General features: G+C 44.0%; 1 long non-coding RNA gene across 1 annotated transcript in view; it reads left to right on the plus strand.

Annotated features, from left to right (window-relative positions):
- The first annotated feature begins 261 nt into the window (after window positions 1–261).
- LOC121041698 (uncharacterized) overlaps window positions 262–11,727 on the plus strand; it is a 126,308-nt gene continuing 114,842 nt past the window's right edge. The window contains exon 1 of the long non-coding RNA XR_005795814.1: window positions 262–530. This is a non-coding gene — a long non-coding RNA (uncharacterized LOC121041698). The remainder of the gene's footprint in view (window positions 531–11,727) is intronic.

Raw genomic sequence — 11,727 nt, forward strand, 5'->3', positions numbered from 1 at the left:
TCAGGGGTGAGGATGAGAGGGAAGGGTGGAGGCCCCCTCTGTGCAGCTCCAGAGCCACAGAGGAGGAGTTTCTGTCCTGCACATTCACCTCCCCTACGTCCTGGCAGCTTCCTACTGCCAAAACCCTCAGGCTTCTGGAAGTGCCAGGGAGCTAAGGGGAGCAGCCTTTAAAGAATGACAGACAGGATTTGGGGATAAAATCTAGGTTCCTTCCCCCTGTGTGGGACAGCTTTGCGCTGTGTTGTGGAAGTCTCAGTGCCTTGAGCCCCAGCTGCTCCTGGAGGTAAGTAAATTGCACCTGTATGTAATGCACCTACCTGTCTGGGCTGCCTCCCCTTTCCTTTGTCACTCCCAGCCCCCTACTGGTGCTTCCTGGGATCACCTCCCAAACAAACAACTTGCCCTCCAATCCTTATCTCAGGGTCTGCATCTAAGGGAACCTGTCTTCATCATGCCACAAGAACAGAAAGCTGAGAAATGATGGAAAGAGAAAGCAGAAGACCTCTGAGAAAGCAGGCCCAGGAACTAAGGTATTTTGGGGCCCGGGGTCATTCAGCAGGGATCACTGGGACTTGAGGTTATGTGGCATAATGACTATACACATAGTGGTGATCTAGGGATAGTGTGTTCTCTAGAGGAGGCTCGGGAAGAAGTGCATTTTAGAAAGGTTTCTGCAGTTTGAGTGTCTTAGACACCCCTTTCCCCGATAGCCAGGATTTATTGGGTTTTCAGTTGGGCTAAAATCATGGCCTTCAAGCTTCAAAGCTCCTGGTTCCAAAAGTTTGATTCTTTAAGATTTTTATTCTTTATGTTTTTCATGGTCCTTGATTTCATCCCTTCCCATATCCCCTGTTTGCATAATGGAGTTCTTTTTTCAAAGTCTGCCTTCCCATGGAAGCCCCTTTTGCCCCTTGGCCATTTCAATGGCTCTTCTTGTGCATGATTATCTCCTTCTTGGGGTAAAGGGATCAGTTCTGCATTTGGTATTCCAAGGACCAATGCACTGAGATTTGTACTTCTGTTTTGTTTCCAGTCCAAATTGATTATTTTTTTCAGTTTTCATCCAGATGTTTGATATCATGTAAACACAGCTTGAAAGTGTGCCTGAACTGCTTACAGATGTACACCCGTGAAATCCTTTCCAAATTATATATAATGATGCTCTGGGTCTATTTATATCTATGTCATAGTCTCTGGCTTGAGTTTTAGCTGTAAGACTGAGTTGGAAAGAAAGTGAAAAATTCATGTGTGGGGTGATGTGTCTACTTGATTAAAGACTCCAGATATTGGGAAATATTCAGGAATTGGTGTCATTTTCTACTGAATGCTGGCATGTCTGTAATTGTGGTGTTATGGACTGAATGTGTTCAATTCATACATTGAAGCCCTAACCCCAATGTGATGGTATTTGGAGATGGAGCCTTTGGGAGTTAATTAGGATTATATGAGGTCATGAGGGTGGAGCCCTTATGACAGAATTAGTGCCCTTATAAGAAGAGATATAAGAGAGGTCCTCCCCATCTCCCTGTCCCCCATATTCATGCTCACACAAAGAAAAGGTCATGTGAGCACACAGTGAGAAGGTAGCCATCTGTAACCAGTGAGGGGAAAGCTCTCACCAGAATCTGACTGTTCTGGTATCCTGATCTCAGACTTCCAGCCTTTAGAACTGTGAGAAGCACCAGTCTATGGTACTTTGTTAAGGCAGCCTGAGTAGAATGATGCACATGGAGACCCAGATCTGTTGATACATTTAGCATATTGTCACTGTGACTGTCAAACCTGCAGTATACCCCTTAGACTAAGCCAAGACCTCCTCACCTGGTGTTTGGCACCAGAAAGATACCTTTAAGCCTTTTATATCTACTTTACATCTACTCAATTCTTACCAAAAGCTTGGTTGCAGGATATAGTGCTTATGGGTGGTGATATAGCAGATTGTATTTTCCAAAGATGGCAGCAACGGTGTTTCCCATACATATGCTTTTCTACAACATAACCTTGACAGGCCTCCTATTAAGAAGTTGTTCCCTGCCCTGTTTGTTGTTGTTGTTCCCTGCCCAACTTCCTGGCCCACAAAATTATAAACAAGATAAAATGGTAGTTGTGAGCTTCTAAGTTTTGGGGCAGTATGTTATGCATACCTAGTAACTGGGACAGATGTACATTTTATTGATTACTGTGAATAAAATTCTACCCCTGGATCTTTTGAGCAGCCCTCAGGTGTGGTGCCATGTTTTGTACCAACAGACAGGATCAGAGACAGCTATTCTGTGGAGATAGTGTTGAGGATGGGACAGAGTTCACTTAGAGCTTAGTGCAGGAATAATTATAACACCTGGGAGCAGGTTGTATCTAACAAACACTGTGACTCTTATCATTGCTCAGCATTCCCTCTTTGCTTTGGCTTCTAGGAAGCTCAGGTCAATCTTGTGACCAACTTATAACAACTACTCTTCCCTCTTTGTATCCTCCTATATTTATATTTGTAAGCCTCCTCAAAATACTTTTGGAGCAAGGTGGGGTATAAATAAATTAATGGGAGAACAAATGTCCCTCAAATCGCTCTAGTATTTGAGAGTGTTCTTAGACTGAGTTGGTTCCAACATTGCTTTACTATAGCTAAAAACCAAAATATTCTACATTCTCTAAAATAAAATACAAGAAACTAAAAGGGGCAGTCTAGACCAGAATTTATTTTGAGAAAGGGAGAGAGAGTACAAGCAGGTGAGGGGCAGAAAGAGAGGGAGAGAGAATCCCAAGCAGACTTTGCACTGTCATTGCAGAGCCTGACATGGGGCTCAATCTCACAAGCCCATGAGATCATGACCTGAGCCAAAATCAAGAGTCAGATGCTTAACCAACTGAGCCACCCAGACATCCCTAGACCAGAATTTAAAAGGAATAATTATTCACTGCAAAGTAATATTATTTAGTAAGCAAAATAATGAGGGGCTTAGGGAAGGTAATGTTTATTGAGCACTCCCAGGCGTGTTATAGATCCTTTATGTACCCAATTTTACTTAATCATATTTAATCCTGATGAAACAACCACGTGGGCATAAAGTTGTCTTATTTTACAAATGAAGAAGCTGAGGCTCAGAGAGGTTAATAAGGTGTCCAGGGTCACTCAGCTAACTGGGAGACCTGAGATTCAAACTCCATTCACTTTCCAGTTATGGTGGGTACTGATAACAACTTTGAGGCCCACATAATTTAGAATACTTCTCCAGGCATAGATCAAAACCCATCCAAGTGAACACTGTGCAGGTACATCTCTTTCCTGGGAGTGGGATTTTGTTGTAACTGGTCCTGGCTGAGGAGGGATTTGGTGCCCTGGGATGCAGCAGGCATGGAAAGCGAGCTGCAGGAGTGAGAGCAGTGACCCATCTACAAGGGACGAGCCTCTTACACAATCATCACTTTCTGAACTAACACTTTCAGAATGGGGTGTTTTGTTTTCTTTTGCCTGTTCCATATTATCATCACCATGCCCCACCCTCCCCTGGAAAATATCATTGCTTCTTCAAGAAGGCTCTTGGGAAAACCTCTCAGATGTCGGCCATGGCTGTGGGTGAGTTTTCTGTCACACTCACCAATGTGACAGTCTCAGTCTGCTTATTTCTGGGCACTGTCACAGAGAGACATTTGCCACTTCTTCCCACATATGGACAGGAACTAGAGAAATGTGTTTTTGGTATTGAAATAATTCTTCAGCCATGAGCAGATTGGGCAAGCATAATGACCATGGGCTTCTGAGTGGGACTTGAACATTCTTGCACTTTGGGTCATGAATTGTTCACAGTAATGATACCCTGCTCGCTGTGTCCTCTGCCAGACATTGATTTTAAGCACCACGGAGAAAAAGCCCTGACCTGTGGGCAAGAATGCTATCCAAGCTCTAGCCACAAGCCATCATTCATCTGGCTAATGCCACTGAAACTAAGACTTAAATTCTCAAACTTCTGTAATTACTTGTCTGCATAGATGACCTTTTGGTTGCTATTGGAGTTAGCCTTACAAGTAGGCATGAAGTGACTCAAGGGGTCCGATTTGGGTGAGGCAAAAGTGGCCTCAGTGCCTGGCCAGAGTGCCTGAAGTTTCACCATCAAATGGTTCATGCTACTGAATCAAAAGCAAGTTTTCAGAGTACAAGAGTCCCGTAATAAAAAATATCCTCAGATGGATAGTAAAAGTAGGTATCTGGGAGCCCCAGGGTGAGCTTCTGCCTTCTCTGCACTCAGCCCCTCCTCCCCATTCCCAACCACTGGCAACTGGTACATGTGAGCTTCATGAGGTCCTGGCTCAGTCCTGGCCTGCTCTGGAGCCAGCCCAGAATGCTGGTATCCTTCACCTACCAGTAGGTAGGGTTTGGCAGTTCACTCACTCACTCACTCACTCACTCACTCGTTCACTGATTCATTCATCAAATATTGATTGAGCTACATGCTCAGGTGCCAGGCATTTGGCTAGACTCTGGAAATACTGGAGTGAACACATTCCTGCCCTCATGGAGCATACATTATGTAGGAGATAGACAGTAAATTCACCAATAGGTGTATCATGGGTTAGATGGTGATAAGTGCTGTGAAGAAAGTAAGGGGGCTGGAGAGTGGTGGGGATGGGGGAAGGTGTGTGTGATATTTCACATGGGCAGGCAGGGAAGTTCTCTTGGGTGAGGTGACAGCCAGGCAGAAGCTGTATGCGGTGAGCAAGCCAGTGAGCAACATAGGGAAGGCACCCCAAGCAGAGGGAGCAGTGGGGGCAAAGATCTGAGCGGGAGAACAGGTGGTGTATTGGAGGACCAGCGAGGGGTTCTGGGAGCTCAGGGGAAGCATGGTGAGGGTGGTCCATGAGGAAGTCAGAGAGGGTGGTGGGTAGGAGCAGGTACTCCTGATTCATAGTCTACATGCCTGGAAAGCTTGGAGTAAACTATGGATGATAGCCCCCCTCCCAGAGGGCCCAGGAGTTCAGTCTGGAGCCCCAGATTGCCTGGATGAGGCCCTGGAAACTGCTTGCCAGTTTCCTTGAGGAAATAACCCCCATCCCTCCCTCTGCATCCCTCTGCAACCTCCTATGGGGGCCTCCCTGGGCCTCTATAACCTTTACCTGGCCACCCCCGGCCCTCCACCCCTGACACCAGGGTTGGAGCAGGCCACCTTGCAGGTTGGTTCCCCTTAACCCCAGCCCTGCCCGGTCTTGTATCAGTGCCACCCCTTATGCTCCCAGCTAGTCCTCCCACCCCATTCCTGAGGTTGAGCCTGTTTGCATGCAATCACTGCAGGGGAGAGGAGCTATGAGAGGGCTTATTGGACGGACATGTGCCACCTCACACTTTTGGTCAGGGCCCACCCTGGGTAAGTCTCTCTTACCCTCTGGAAATTCACTGAGTGCTTGATATGTGCTAAGCACTGTGCTTTACATGTGTTGATATTTCCCAATGAATCAGCCTTACTAAATTTTATCTCTATTTTACAGATGGGAAAATGGAGGCTCTGAAAGGCTAAGTCATTTGCCCGTGGTCACATAACTGTGGTCATTGGTGAGGTTTGGGCTGAAACCCAAATCTGTCTTTCCCCAGAGCTCCTCCTGGAAAAATGTTAACAGTTGAATGTATTCAGAAGGAAGTTCTGAATGGAGATTATGAGGCTCTGTGCTGTGTAGCTCCAGGCATTAGGAACTGATTTGTGCATCTTGCCTACATTGTTTACCCACCAGGAATGAAGATCCTGGAAACTTTCCTGCCATTCTTCACCAGTGATGGCTCTGTTATGCCAGCAGCTCCTCCAGCCCACAGTTCCCTGATGGCAGGAGGGAGAAAGGCCTGGATTTGTAGTACTTCCCTTGATATATAGATGTTCTTTTTCCTGGCCCTCATGCCTGCTCTTTTCCATCAAACATTTGCTAAGTACTTTCTGGGTATGGAGGAGTGGGGATACAAAACTAATTATGGCCTGGCCGCTGCTATCTTGGAACACTCAGAACAGAAGACCAAGTGCCCTTTGAGATGGCTGCCCTATGACTTTTTTTTCCCTCCTGAGGAAAAGGCCATGCTGCTGCTTCCCACACAATTTCCTTCAGATTTTCAGGTTCTTACTGGGCACCTATTATTTGTGAGGTGTGATCTTGGGCATGCTGAAGATACAGTGAGAAACAGGACCCTTTTAGTCTTAAGGAGTCAATTAACTATATTGGGGGGTGGGGAGGTGGGTACATGCAGCACAAGTACCCAAAAAACTCTATTAGCAGGCGGAACATAGGCCTCTTCTTGCATAACTATGTGCTTCAAAACAAAACAAAACAAAAATTGAACAAAGACAGTCCTATTTCAACAAGATGAGCCTGAAATGAAAATGTACATGATGAGGGGCGCCTGGGTGGCGCAGTAGGTTGAGCGTCCGACTTCAGCCAGGTCACGATCTCGCGGTCCGTGAGTTCGAGCCCCGCGTCAGGCGCTGGGCTGATGGCTCAGAGCCTGGAGCCTGTTTCCGATTCTGTGTCTCCCTCTCTCTCTGCCCCTCCCCCGTTCATGCTCTGTCTCTCTCTGTCCCAAAAATAAATAAACGTTGAAAAAAAATTTATAAAAAAAGAAAATGTACATGATGTAAAAAATGTTTTCAGATAACATTCAAACTGCAAATTATTTTTCAGAAAAGTCTTTTTTTTTCTTTAATTTCCACATTTACCTCAGTGTTCCAAGAGATTTCCAGGAGATTATGAAGCTTCTGTGCAACTGTTTAAGTCTGTTTTCATTCAGCCCCCAGATGTAAAACTCATAGGGAAATTTGGCCCCTCATTTCCAGGAATAATGGCAAAAACACAGAATTGTACACAATTTTCCTAGGTTCATTGAGAGGCATCTCGGTATAAGTTGTTTTCTGTTGCTATTTCATTTGGGTCTCACCACTTCTTCAGGGATTGCTGGTAAGACCCCTGACCAGCAGAGAGAGGGTCAGCCCTCCCCAGGCTTCCTCAGATCACTTCTTCAGGGGGTACCCTGGGGCACAAAGGAGTCAGCTGCTCTCAGGGAGTGTGATTTGGAAGGTGCCAAAACTCCCCCTCTGCTACCAAGTGTGGCTCTAATAACACAGTAACATACCATTCCATCATTGGAGGTTTATCTCCGCCCCCTCTGCTTTTTTTAGTTTTTATTTAAATGCCAGTTAGTTAACATACAGTGCTATATTAGTTTCAGATGTACAGTATGGTGATTCAACAATTCCATATGACACCTAGTGCTCATCACAAGTGCACTCCTTAATCCCCATCACTAAGTTCACCCATCCCCCCACCGACCTCCCTTCTGGTAACCATCAGTTTGTTCTCTATAGTTACGAGTCTGTTTCTTAGTTTGCCTCTCTCTTTTTTTTCTCTTTGTTCATTTGTTTTGTTTCTTACCTTCCACGTATGAGTGATATCATATGATATTTTTCTTTCTCTCACTGACTTATTTCACTTAGTATAATACTCTCTGGCTTAGTCCGTGTCATTGCAAATGTCAAGATTTCATTATTTTTTATGGCTGAGTAATATTCCCCCCCCTTTTTTAATATTTTTTTTCAACGTTTTTTTATTTATTTTTGGGACAGAGAGAGACAGAGCATGAACGGGGGAGGGGCAGAGAGAGAGGGAGACACAGAATCGGAAACAGGCTCCAGGCTCCGAGCCATCAGCCCAGAGCCTGACACGGGGCTCGAACTCATGGACTGCGAGATCATGACCTGGCTGAAGTTGGACGCCCAACCGACTGCGCCACCCAGGCGCCCCAGTAATATTCCCTTTTGATGCTGTTGTTTTCAAACTTTTTTTGAGGGGTACTGGTACTGCAATGGAGCTCTTTCTGCAAATTAACTCCTGTACCAAAGGCCCAGATGCATATAATTCAGATGTGGGTTAGGGATTCCCACTTTCCTTGAATTTTAGATGGAATTCCCTAGACATCCCTCCTCCTTGCTATCTTACATGTTTCCATGGCCTGATGAAGCCCTGGTATGGCAATCTTGGGGTCCCCTTAGCTTCTGTTTCCTGCATCCTGTTTTCTCTCACATCCACCCAGATTCAGAGCTCAGTCACACTTGTTTCCATGGAACAACCATCGTGGCAAGCATTTTGAGAGTTTTACAGACATTCCTGAATATTTCATGGAGGTCAAAGGGCTGTTCACTCTGCTGTCAGGCTCATCCTTTTGTCCTCTGTCTTCTTTTGCACCCTGATTCTCCTGGGGCTCCCAATCCTTCTCCTTGCACTTGGACTACCCACAGGTGCCCCCTGCTCTGTTCTATATGGCTCCTCCCCACTAAACATGCTCTTTTTCCAGGCTTCTGAAAGACTCCATCATCTTCTTGCTGCTTAAGCCAGGGATTGGGGGCATCCTTACTTCCTCTCCCTCTCTGTGTCCCATGTCCAAATACCAATTCTTGTCTACCCTTAGGGTAGACAAGGGTAAAATTCACTATAGGGAGGCTTCTGGTGGAAGAGAGGCAGAATGCGGGGCCTTTTTTAGCTACAGGTGCATAGCCAACATCCTGCTTTAAATTTGAGGATCTGTTTAGTTAGGGTGACTTTGTAGATGAATTGATGGAGATTATGGGCAATGGCTAAGCTCTTCCAACCTCTCCACCACCATAGTTATACTTCTCAATCCCCACTATCAACAACCCTTCCCTACCCCACCACAGGACACAGGACAACTACAGGGCCTCCCAGCTAGAGTTCCTGGCCCCTCTGCAACTTTTGACCCATTTTCCACACAGCTTTCAAGACTGGCTTTCTTAAAGTTGAATCAATTCTGTTGCTCCCAGCTTCGGTGGTCCCGGTGTCCTTTGGCTAAAGACCCAGATCCTTCACATGACCTGAAGGGCTCACCACAGTCTGGGCCCATGCTCTGCATCACTCTTGCTTCTCCCAGATCCTTACTCTTCATTCTAGCCACATGGACCTGTTTTCAGTGCCTTGAGTGCATTCCTGGTATTCACGCAGGCCACTCCCTCTGCCTGGAATGATTCCCTGTCTCCAGCACCTGGTGAAGCCCTTTGTATCTGACCTTTACCTTCCAGTTAGACATCACTTTCTTTGAGATGAATCCTTGATGTGGTAGGCCAGCGAGTAGGGTTTTAGCCTGCAGATTTTTTGGTGCAGACAATAATGGCCCCCAAACTGAGGGCTTCTCTTGCCAACAGTATGGGTGGTCCTGCTGTCCTTAGATGCCAACCTACCAACAGTTGTATCGCCAATATCTGACACAAGCCTGGAATATCATAGGCGCTCAGTAAATATGTGCTGAATTAATTAATTAATTAATTAATTAATTAATTAATTAACAGGATGTCAAAGGGATGTTTCTATGTAGAAAATAGATGTTTCATTGAGAGAAGAGACAATAGGCATTGGCAGGAGGCTGTGCATGATCACTAACCTGAGTCTGCTGAGAACTGAGGAGTGGAAGGATTAGAAGGATTGTTGGAGGAATAAAATAATACACAGACAGTGCCAAGTACACTGCCTGGGACCAGTAAGCTTTCACCAAAGGACACTTTCCATCCCTTTTTCTTTGTGCCTATTTTACCTCCCTCACCAACTTCTGACATTGGACTGAATTAGAGTTCAGAGAAGATAGTTTCTGCCCTTGGGAAGGAGAGCTTTCTACAGAATATTCTGGAAATGGAACAAGATCCTTGTGATGGTGACATCCCCACCCTGCAATCATATGATGTTAAAACAGCAGCACCATACATCAGAGGGGTGGGCAGGGAATGGACCAGGTGTCTTTTAGGGTTCCCTCCTCCAAGAAGTTCTGATTCTGTTATGTCATCTTTTTTTTTTTTTTAATTTCTTTTGTTGCCTTGATTTAAAATAGGTATAGGGATATTGCAAATTCAAATATAAGAGAAATCTCAGGAAAATCATGTTACTAGGAAACCAAAAAGGTTTGGCATTCTTTCAAGAGAATTTCTATTCTGCCACCATATATTGTTCCTGAGATTTTGCCAAACCACATTCTTTATCCGTGGCCAGTCTTCTTTGGGCTGGACTCCCTCCCACGATGGCCAAGGCTCAACATCTCTGAGCACCAAAAGCCACTTGTTGGTTACTGCTTTCACTACTTTTTTAGGTATTAAGACAGAAAGCAGACTTTTCAAGCATGCTTTTTATTCCAACCAAGAGTGTATATTTATTCTGGACACATTGGGCTGTCAGGAAAATATACAAGATGTGTAGGTCAGAGTTCTTAATCTTGGCACTATGATATTTTGGACCAGATACTTCTTTGTTGTGTATGTGGGGCTGTCCTTTGCACCGTACAATGTTTTAGCAGATCCTTGGCTACAGAGGTACTATTCCAGTAGCACTTCCCCAGCTGTGACAATCAAAAATGTCTCCAGATATAGTCAAAATCACCTCTGGTTGAGAAGCACTCACCTAAATAAAAAGACTGAAAGTCTGTCAGTCATTTTTATGTTCTGTTGGTCTAGGTAATTAACACATGGCACCTGAAACCCAGGTTTTCTGACCTCATAACCCTGCCAGGGCTTACCTGGCAGGACCTCAGTGTGATTAAGAGCAAGGATACAGAAGCCAGTTGCCCTGAATTCATATTCTGGACTTCTATTTCCAAGTTATTAACCTCTATGAGCTTTAGTTTCTTCATCTGTGAAATGATGCAGTGATAGTATTTACCTTAGTAGGTGGTCAAGAGGATTAAATGAGATAATGTTTGCAAAGTGCTTATCACGATGTCCTGTACTTAATAAGGCTGCAATCCCTGTGGCTTATTGTTTGTGACTGTTTGTGACAAAAGCTCTCCAGACTGAAAAAGATAATCTGTTCTTTGGCAGATAACTTAAAAACCTGCATGCATTTGGCATTAGGCAGCATAATCTAACTGCTATTACAAACAATCCTGGGGTTAAGTGGCTGAACGTAATAAAAGTGTCTTTCCCACCCACCCAATAGCCCATCACTTGTTCTGGTAGGGCTGCTCTCTTGGGAAGCTCCAAGCAGTGACTCAGGAACCTACATTTCTTCTATCTTATGGCTCCTTCACATGGATCATTCCTGAGCATAGATGTTCTTTGAATAAAAAAAAAAAGAGTTTTGGGGCCAAAAGTAATGTACTTATAACTTCTTTCTTGGAGATTCAAAGTGTCCATTTGAATATGAAGGACTTTGATGAGTTCTGTATTAAGAAAACTGTTGAACTTTGTTTAACCTAATGTTTCTCTTTTTTTCCTTTGCTTGTTTGTTTTGTTTCTTAAATTCCACATATGAGTGAAATCATATGGGATTTATCTTTCTCTGATTTCTTTCGCTTAACATTATACTTTCTAGCTCTATCCATGTTGTTGTAAATGGCACGATTTTATTCTTTTTTATGACTGAGTAATATTCCATATATATATACACATATATATATATACATACATATATATGTATGTATGTATATATGTATATACATGTATATATATACATATATATGTATGTATATATATATATGTATGTATATATATCACATCTTTATCCATCCATCAGCCATTTGGCTATTGTAGATAATGTTGCTATAAACATCAGGATGCATGTATCCCTTGCATTAGTATTTTTGTATTCTTTGGGTAAATATCCAATAGTGTGATTGCTGGATTGTAGGGTAGTTCTATTTTTTTTTTTTTTTTTTTTACTTTTTGAGGAAACTCCATACTATTTTCCACACTGGCTGCATCAGTTCACATT

This window comes from Herpailurus yagouaroundi, unplaced genomic scaffold (genome assembly GCF_014898765.1).
Source record: "Herpailurus yagouaroundi ecotype Mexico unplaced genomic scaffold, PumYag 184, whole genome shotgun sequence".
NCBI lineage: Eukaryota > Metazoa > Chordata > Mammalia > Carnivora > Felidae > Herpailurus > Herpailurus yagouaroundi.